This window comes from Plecotus auritus (assembly GCF_963455305.1).
Source record: "Plecotus auritus genome assembly, chromosome: 7".
Classification (NCBI taxonomy): domain Eukaryota; kingdom Metazoa; phylum Chordata; class Mammalia; order Chiroptera; family Vespertilionidae; genus Plecotus; species Plecotus auritus.
In genome coordinates this window covers 30,665,421-30,674,553 of record NC_137774.1, presented here as the reverse complement: position 1 = coordinate 30,674,553, position 9,133 = coordinate 30,665,421, and the positions used below count along the sequence as shown (strand labels likewise).

Below are 9,133 nucleotides of genomic sequence, written 5' to 3'. Positions count from 1 at the left end.
CCAAGGTCAAAGGGTTGGCAGGACTGTGCTCCTTCTGGAGGCTCCAGGGGAGTGTGTGCTCCGCGTCGCCTCGAGCTTTTGGGGGCTGCCAGCACTCCTTGGCTGGTAGCCACATCACGCCAGTCTCTGCCTCTGTGATCACATTGCCTTCTCTTCTGTCTGTGTCGGCTCTCCTCCGCCTCTCTCTTAAAGGACGCCTGTGGTTGCACCTGTGGTCCACTTGGACCATCCGGGATCATCTCCCCGTCGCACGAGCCTGTGCAGTCACATCCACAGCGTCCCTTTTTTTGCCGTATCAGGTCCCAGGAATGCGGATGTGGATATCTTCTGTGGGGCCATTATTCAGCCTGCCACACTAGCCCTCCCCGCAATTCCCACACACCTGCCCCCACGTTCTAGGTCAGGGTGGTTCCTCTCCCTGTCAACTTCCTGAGTCTGAGGAGACGCTCGCTGCGCTTGTGATTTCTGCCTTCTGGCTTCCTGCCACCTGCAGTGGCAACAGGGTGTCTTACCACCAGCTCTCCAGCGGGCGGAGGAGGTCCGACCCTCTGATCAGGCCACTTCTTCCGCAGACCATTGGCCCGGTGGGACGGAGAGGTGCGAGCCTTACGCAGGGTCCATCCCCAGTATACCAATTCTGTTGATGCAAGAATCAAGCGGGGCTGCTTTTGTTTAGCTCTGACTAGGGCAGGAATCGCCTTGCCTCGGCCTGTCTGTCAGGCTCTCTCCAGGATGTAAAATCCATGAGGACCGAGAGCAGGTCTTTGGCGTAGAGTCCGCTGTGCCTGGCAGTGTCTCTCTCCATGGACTCGACACACAGTTACCAATCATCTCTGTGCACACCCCCGGGACAGCCGCACGGACCCTCCCTCCTGTGGTCGGCCACCACCAGCCCGTCATCCTGCCAGCATCCAGGGTGGATTGGGCAGCACCAGGCACAGCCTCGGGTGCCACTGGGCAAAGGGTTGAATCCTGTGCCAAATACGGTGTTGCAGTTATAAGAGGCCTGTGTTGTTATCCTACACACCATGGACGCCACTGCTTGAACGACCCCTGGATGGTGAGGCCGGGGAGAGACACCCATTGTGAAAAGAATGAAAAGTGGTTGTAGAGAGACCAGCAGAGGGGCTGCGTGGAGCTGCTGATAATTGCCGCTCTTGGCATTTGTTCCTATCTGCTCACAGCAGAAGGTGGGGTGTGGGGTGAAGGGACATTAGTGGAAACTGCATGTGATTGAAAATTTCCTCTCGACTGTAAGAAGAGTTCTCTTGAAAGGAAAGGGAAAACAGTTCCAGATGGTCAATGGGAGCTTTTTCTTGGTTGGAAACCTATGCTTTCTCCTTGTCAAGAATAACTATGCCTTAAAAATAGGGGTCCAAACTTACCCACCCACAAAAAAAAAAAAAAAGGCTGCTTCATGAAAAAGAATGACCAGGATACAGATGAACAGTCTCAGTGCTTTTCAGTGACCCAGCCAGAATTTCCCTTGTCATTTATGTATTTATCTCAGACACAGACACTGTCTAGGAGTCTGCAGTGCCGCATTTTCATACCTACATGCACAATTGAAGAAGATTCTTTTCAAACTCAGAAGTAACAAAGGACTTTGCTTGAATGGATTTTGTGATAAAATAGGTTTGGAGATGATTCGAGGAACAAAGAGTTTGATACAGGAGGCAAAACAAAACATGGAGAGAGTTCTTGGTGGGTCTGGAACATTATTCAACAAATATTTACAGAGCACCTACTATGTGCCAGGCCAGACACTGGGCTAGGAAACAGTGATGCAATGGTGAATAAAACCCAGACCCGACCCAGGAGTTTCCAGTCTAGAGGCGAACGGAGTGAGCAAGTAGGCGATTACAGTCCAATGTGTTAAGTGCATCCAGGAGACAGTTAACCTGCCTCGGGGGATCAGGAAAGGCTCCTGAAAGTAACGTCACTGTTGAGACTCAAATGACAAATAGCAGTGGATCTGGAAAAGGGACCAAGAGTCTTCCAGGTGGGAACTGCGTGCAAAAGGCCTGAAGATTAAAGCACTGTGGTAGGCGGGTGTATGCGGTGAACCAAGAGACTTAACAGCCGAATGACCTAGAGCAGGGGTGAGGAACGTGTGGCCCGCGGGCCGTATCAGGCCTGCAAAACCATTGGGTCTGGCCCTGCTAAGAGCCAGTTGGGTTGAGTTCATTAAACATTTGACCAAATAGAGCAAGCTAATTTTTTTGAAGTTGATAATTTTGTATGGCCCTCGAATGATGTTATAAACATCCAAATGGCCTTGGGTAGAAATAAATAAATAAATAAAGGTTCCCCATCCCTGCCCTAGAGAGACAGACAGGGAAGCGTGTGGAGGACAGAAAGGATGGCAGGGGAGCAGGAGGTGGCTCGGGGCCCCGTCCAGTCTTGCCCTGGCTGAGTAACTACCTCCTGTACCTTGCAGCCGTTGTCACTGAAGGTAGGTCCCCAGCAGCCAGCAAGACCCCTCATCCTCTCTGCTTTTTTCCCAGGAGACAGAGGGCGGGCTCCTTACTCAAACTGGAGAACTAGGGGGGAGGGCCTTCGGGAAGCTGTCAGGACCAGAGCCCACCACACTGTCTCAGAGTTCTGATAGCAGAACCTGGCAGTTCTGGGCCTGAAAAATGTGGGTCCTGAACACTGAAATATGTCTTCCTTTCTAGCAGGGTTCTGGCTTCATCCCCAACCGGGAGCAGGCTCTCTGATGCACAGCTCCGAGGTTACACCTTAGATTCGGGGAGGGAGGAAAAAAGTGTTGAGATCACCTGAAAAAAATACAAGGAATTTTAGAAATTACCTGACAAGAAATATCAAGTGCTACTGACTGGAAATCAAACCCGGCAGCTGCTTCCCACAGCTGCCAACCACGTGGTGAAGGCATTGGAACCAGCTAAAGTAAATGAGGCTAAAAATATCCACGAATGTAGAACTCCTCAGGAGCGGGGTCCCTGAGTGACGAGGCCACAGAAACCCACCTGGGGGACGAGGGGACGGCGGGGCGGGGGGGGGGGGGGGGAGGGCGTTGTCTTTCAGCCACTGGATCAGGGGTCAGATGACTGTTACCTGAGGGGCCGAAGAAACAGCACCAGGAGCCTGCCGTTCCCCATTCAGATAATTGATTGAGCCTCGCGTGGCACCCATTTTACAGATGGTGAAAGGGAGAAAAAAAAAAGCATGTTGGCACCTGAACTCTTTCATACTGAGAATTCCTAATCTCGCTATAATCTATAAGTCCAATTGATTTCTCAAGGAAAAGGAAAGTAATTAGAAATATGAAACTTCATTGTTTCCATCATATGCCTAAGCCGGGTGGCGTGGAGAAATTGTGACGCTCTGCTAAGAAGCAACCCTTTTTTTTAGTTGCGAAACTGAGACGGGGACTTTCTCACCAAGAAAAGTAAGTTGGTGTCAGAAGGAAGCATGCCCCACCAAAGACAAAAGCAAAAGGAAGTTTTTTGTGTGTTTTTTTCATTATGGGAAATTCAAAAAGATATATATATACACCCATTTAGCGCCAAAGAAAATAGATGTGCTTTTCCACGCTTAGGAAGGCATCAACAAAATTTTCACTGCATCTTCCTAGTAAGAAGTCGTCGATGTGTCCCTGGCGCTAGGAGCTCTGTGGTCATTGTCCTAATCGCACTGGAGCTCCACGCACTCTGCTGACAAAGCTCTTTGCTGTGGAGCCGGCTTTTTTTTATCTGCACAAAACCTGTGGGTGGCCGCTGTTACCCACGTTTCACGACTGAGGAAACTGAGGCTCAGGGAGGGTTACTGCTTGCCGGTGGCGAAGTCAGGATTCGCCCAGCCGGTCTCGCTCCAGAAGTGGCGCTCTCGTCTCGGTGCCTCGTTTCGTCACAACAGACTGCTTGGACTTACTGGACTGATTATCAGTCTTCTGCGCTTCCTGTGGAGAATTCTTCTGTTTCTCATTTGCATTTTGCTCTTTCGTTCTTGATGGCATCCGGTTCTTCTTCCCTTCCCCTTCCCCTCATAAACTAGATGAATGGACGCTGAACCGGAAATCTGAAGTCGAGGTGAGAGTTTCGCTTCCCCCACGGGCTGCCTAAGTGATCTTGCACAGTTCACAACCCCTTCGTGCCAGTTCCTTATCTGTCAGAGAAGTTGTAGGACTGGAAGGAAGGTCCACTCCTGTGCTGAAATCTTCCTTTCTCGCTGCCCTCCGTCCTCCCATCTCTTTTCCTTCCTTCTCTTCCCGGCCACTAGCAGGCCCTCGGGCCCTCCCTCCCCCTTGTCACTAGGCATTTTTCTTGTATGTAGGCAGGGATGTGGTAGGAGAGGGCACTGTTGACTAAGAAGCTGGGGGACAGGAATGCACAGGCAGCCCAGGATCAACCTATGAACCAGGAGGTCACAGTTCAATTCCTGGTCAGGGCACGTGTCCAGGTTGCGGGCTCGATCCCCAGTGTGGGGTATGCAGGAAGCAGCCAACTGATGGTTCTCTCTCTTCCTCTCTGAATTTTTTTTTTTTTTTTTTTTTTAATGCACAGGCAGAGCTGGCCTCAAAAGTGTAGCATAAATCAGTCTTGGCTTTGGGACCTCTTTCCCTGCTGGTTTTTCTTGGTCTCCCTGTCACCAGGGACCTCGTACCACCCCTTAGTTCCATACTCCCATCCCCTTTGTACCGGGTCATCCCACTCTCCTCCTGTCCCTCCCCATCCGGGCATCACATCTTACTGGCTCCGTCCCCCATTCCTTCAGGACTCTGCTGTGTGTTTGGAAATGGTGTGTCTCATCTTCCTATTACGTTCACCAAGCATCCCTTCCAAGCACTAGAATGTTTTAACTCATCTGACCACACACGGGGAACCCATCTTGGTCTAAGGCTTTCCAAGTTCAGCGGTTTCTGCTCATGACCAGGAGATGATGCCAGGGCTTCAGGATGGGAGTCGGAGTGGGAGTGAGGGCGAGACCCCGTGACGATAATTTACTTGATACTTTTATCATTTTTAGTTAATTTTTTCTATAACCACAGGACATAAAACTGCTCCTGGAGGAGATGTACCTTTGATTAGACATGACTATTTGGAGTGTCTCAGGAAACTGAGGTTTGGAACATCCAGGTTGGCCGGTGAGGGTTCCATGGACCATGTCTCAGCAAATTAATGTTTTCCCCCAATCATTTGAAATTATTGGTCGTTAATTTCTCTAGCATCTGCATGTAAAGATTCCTTAAGGCTCTGGGTACTGGATATAGGAGCAACGTCTGTGAGCCCCTGAAAACCCCTCCTCCTCTCACTTCCCCCGCGTTCTCCTCAGCTTGTTCGTGATCGCGTGGGTATTTGGGGGCTTGTATCACACACACAGCCTCTAAGGAAGGCTGCTCTAAGGCTCACTCTCAGAACACGCATTTTAGGCTCCAGAAGCGACGTGCGTCGTTGGGCCTTCTCATCCCTATTTTGGGTGTGTTTCTAAGGAGTGGGTTGGTTGTCATGGTGTTAGAAGGACTTCTTCAGTGTCAGGGTGCAATAATACGAGAGGGAGGCACCGGCCATCTGTCCCTAAGGGAGAGGTGCTTGGGAAAGAAATGGACGGCTTCTAGCCAGAATGTGGTAGATGTCTCCCCGCGTGAAGCAGAACTCGGTCCCAGCTGTGGAATTCTAAGCTTCCCGAATTGAGGCTTGGTCTTTTCGGGAAACCTATGGGAAGACAGTGCTTTGCTGATTGAAGGGGGCTGACTCCCTGCCCCCGCGTTCTCAGCATCTTCGTGCTCCCGTTCCCTGCTCGTCCCCCACCCCCCCTGCCTTTCCACCTACAAGGAAGATGAACTTTGAATATGGGCAGGGAAGAATCTGGGTGTAGGACCAATAGCAGTTGGCATTTAGTATTTTTTATTCCTAGCTGTTCTGTCCCTGGCTGTGGCGAGGCCTGGTTGGAAAGGATCCTTCCCTACCCTGGCATACCAGAGCGGTTTCCCAGGTCATCCCAGAGCACTGAGGACTGTCTAGATAGAGAGACCCAGTTCTTCGGGTCCGGAAATAGCAGTGCAGGCAGACACAGTACCCTCGGATTCCTGGGAATCCCACAGCTCTCCACAGCAGCTGAGAGCAGCACAGGCGAGAGCCAGCCCACACCACCCTGTCACACGCCTATTATTCATCAACAGGCCTCTGTGTTCTTAGGAATATGACGCTGCAGACCCGGACGGGATGTGTCACAAAGGGGAAGCTTCGCCTGTGGGATACAAAGACATGTGTGCATGCCCACCTTTGAGTTTTCAGAAACTTTGCCAGCCACACCCCTTGGGCCTTGTTGGACTTCACAGCGAGGCATCTGTACTAATAGGATGCTGCTGGGCTCAGTCCCTATTGCATTCAGACAGCGACCTGGGGAAGATCTCTCTGCAGACTTGTGCACAGTGGCCAGGCCATTCCCCGCGGAGGGCGGGGCGGGGACACATCGGCTCAGCAGCTACAGATGAGTGAGAAGAACACAGTTTCACCAGCATTTCCCTGCTTGTGCTGGAGTACCATGCGGGTGATAATACCACGGCGTTGGGCTTTAAGTACAAAAAGGAAAAAAATGAAAAGGTGCACAGATTGATTTTCTTTTTCTGGAGCAGGAATCTGAGCAGGAAAATTGTCACAAGGGGCAAACTCCTGCAGCGGGGTTCATGCAGCCTGTCTTCAGGGTTCCCACTAATCCTATTCCACATGTCTGTGGGGGTAGCCCCTCCCCTCCCTTCCCTTTCCTTTAACCATTTCTGGTTGATATATAGCCCTGGTTCTGAAAGAAACAAAGGCTAGTTCCCTAAATACTCCATGTCTTTATGTTTTTGTCTTAAACTAGTCAGATACCCTCAGCTGATCCGAACCCATATCCCCATTCTCTCTCAACAACCCAGGGGAGCTCATCAATGCGCCCAATCATCACCTTCTCTGGAAAGACGAACAGAAACAGCTGGAAGGAGGGAGGGCGGAGTGGGAGTGGGGCACTATTAGCGATGCTGAAAAACCAGGGTCTCCAAGGAGCCAGCCTTGCCCGGCCCCTCGGTGGGCACGCGTGTGTTTGAACACATTTTCCACCCGCCCCCCCGCCCGTCGTAGCACCCCCGCGCCCGGCCGCTGCGGCGGAGGCATTTTAATGTCAGATGGAATCGCTAATGCCCGCGTTGCCATGGCGACCCCAGGAGCGGCAGAGCTAAAAGCGGCTGCCTCCGCCGGGCGCCGCCTCCCCCGCCGCAGCCCACCCTGAGCGGGTGCACATTCTCTTTGTCTCGCTCGGTTCTCTCCACCCGCCCTCCTTTCCTTGGTCGCCCCGCCCCGGTTCCCAGGGCAGCGGCCCTTCCCGAGCTGCCCAGGTCCAGGTGCCCAGAACCCCCAGCGAGATGGCCCCAGCCCTGGGCGAGGATTCCCACACCTGCCAGCGCTAGAGAGGCCCCACCCACTTGTCATTCTTGGGGCCCCGTAATGCCTCACTTGAAGCCAGTCTTTTAAAAAGAGAATTAAGAGAACAGGAACTGTTCTTCCCTCACCGGGTGCTCCGCCCCGAGCTGTCAGTCTCTCTGGCTCCGGTCACCTGGGCTGGAGGTGCTGCCCGCCTCACGCACCGCCGCTGCCCCAGAGGGTCTGGGAGCTGTCAGTCCTGGAAACTCACCTCATCTGGGCGGGAGAGGACCTCGTCCACAGCAGTGCCTCATCCAGATGGGATTGCTGCCCCAGACCAGAGTTCCCGGCGCTGCCAGGCCTTGAACTCCTTTCATGGGGATGGGGGTGCTGTGTAAGCATATGTGCTGCTGTTAGCATTCACCATACCCTGCAGTGAAGGCTGCTGGGGCCACTATAATGACGCCCCAACCCACAACCCGCTATACAGCTTTGCCCTGGGCAGCCTAGCAGCTCTGGCCGCACTGGTTTAGAATGTTCTAGCTCAGCAGTCGGCAAACTCATTAGTCAACAGAGCCAAATATCAGCAGTACAACGATTGAAATTTCTTTTGAGAGCCAAATTTTTTAAACTTAAACTTCTTCTTACGCCACTTCTTCAAAATAGACTCGCCCAGGCCGTGGTATTTTGTGGAAGAGCCACACTCAAGGGGCCAAAGAGCCGCATGTGGCTCGCGAGCCGCGGTTTGCCAACCACGGTTCTAACTGATGCCCTCTTCCTTGGAAAAAGAAAAAAGAAAACAGATGTGTGCCATTCCTATTAGCTTGTCTATACAAAGGGGTACAGGATGGTCTCATTCTATTTAAAAAATAAAATGTAACAATTTCTAGACACCAATTCTATCGAGCACAGTTAGACATTTGGTGTAATGGTATATCTTAGAATGAACCTCTTCCATGTTCTGAAGGCCACGCTTAATGTTTAAATGATAAAACACATCAACAGCCAGAAACCTTGGACCACTCTCGTGACCGTCATGAGCCAGTGGCTCTCCAGTCTCCTCTTCCATAAAAGCCATAGTCCCATCGCTGTTGCTCCTACGTCGAAATGAGAGGTATGTCTTTAAGATGGATAAAGCCAAGGTTTTCGCTTTAGAGTCACCCCCCCTCATGTTTAGGGGTGTGTGAGAGTGTATTGGATCTGCAGACCACGTTCACACAGGACGGTGTCTGGACTGATGCATGGGAAGTGGGACTGGGAGGCCGGAGGAGAGGGCGGAAGGAAAACGTGCTTTCCCTGTACGCACCCTGCGCCTGTGGACAGCGTCCCAGGTGCATTTATTACTCACTTTTAAAAATAAAACGTGATATTCAGATGTAATATCACTTCCTCAGGAAAATGCTCCTCAGTCTCCCCAAAGATAGAAAAGACTAGCTGAAATGCTGGTGCTAACACCCTATAGGCTGGACAAAGGGGTTATTTGCGTCAGCCCACTTCAGATTGCTTCCATACTGCTCATAGAACCTCTCTGTGCCAAAAAAAAAAAAAAGCCTGCAGGTCCTTCCCGTGACAGTCACTTAAAACAAATACGTAACTGTCTAATCAGGGCACGAACCATTTTTCAGCCTTGCCCTGGCAGCAGTGACCTAAATATTACTCAGGGTGTCTGACTTCCAGCCCAGAGGAACCCTGCATTTGGTTTGATTGTTTCCATGCTAATGAGTCAAGCCCGTAATGCGAGGGCTCCGTGGGGATGGCTGAATCATTGGATG

General features: G+C 51.6%; 1 protein-coding gene across 1 annotated transcript in view; it reads left to right on the top strand.

Annotated features, from left to right (window-relative positions):
• Positions 1-9,133, top strand: part of MYO1D (myosin ID) — a 283,903-nt gene that overhangs the window by 255,944 nt on the left and 18,826 nt on the right. The gene's annotated exons all lie outside the window — the stretch shown is intronic.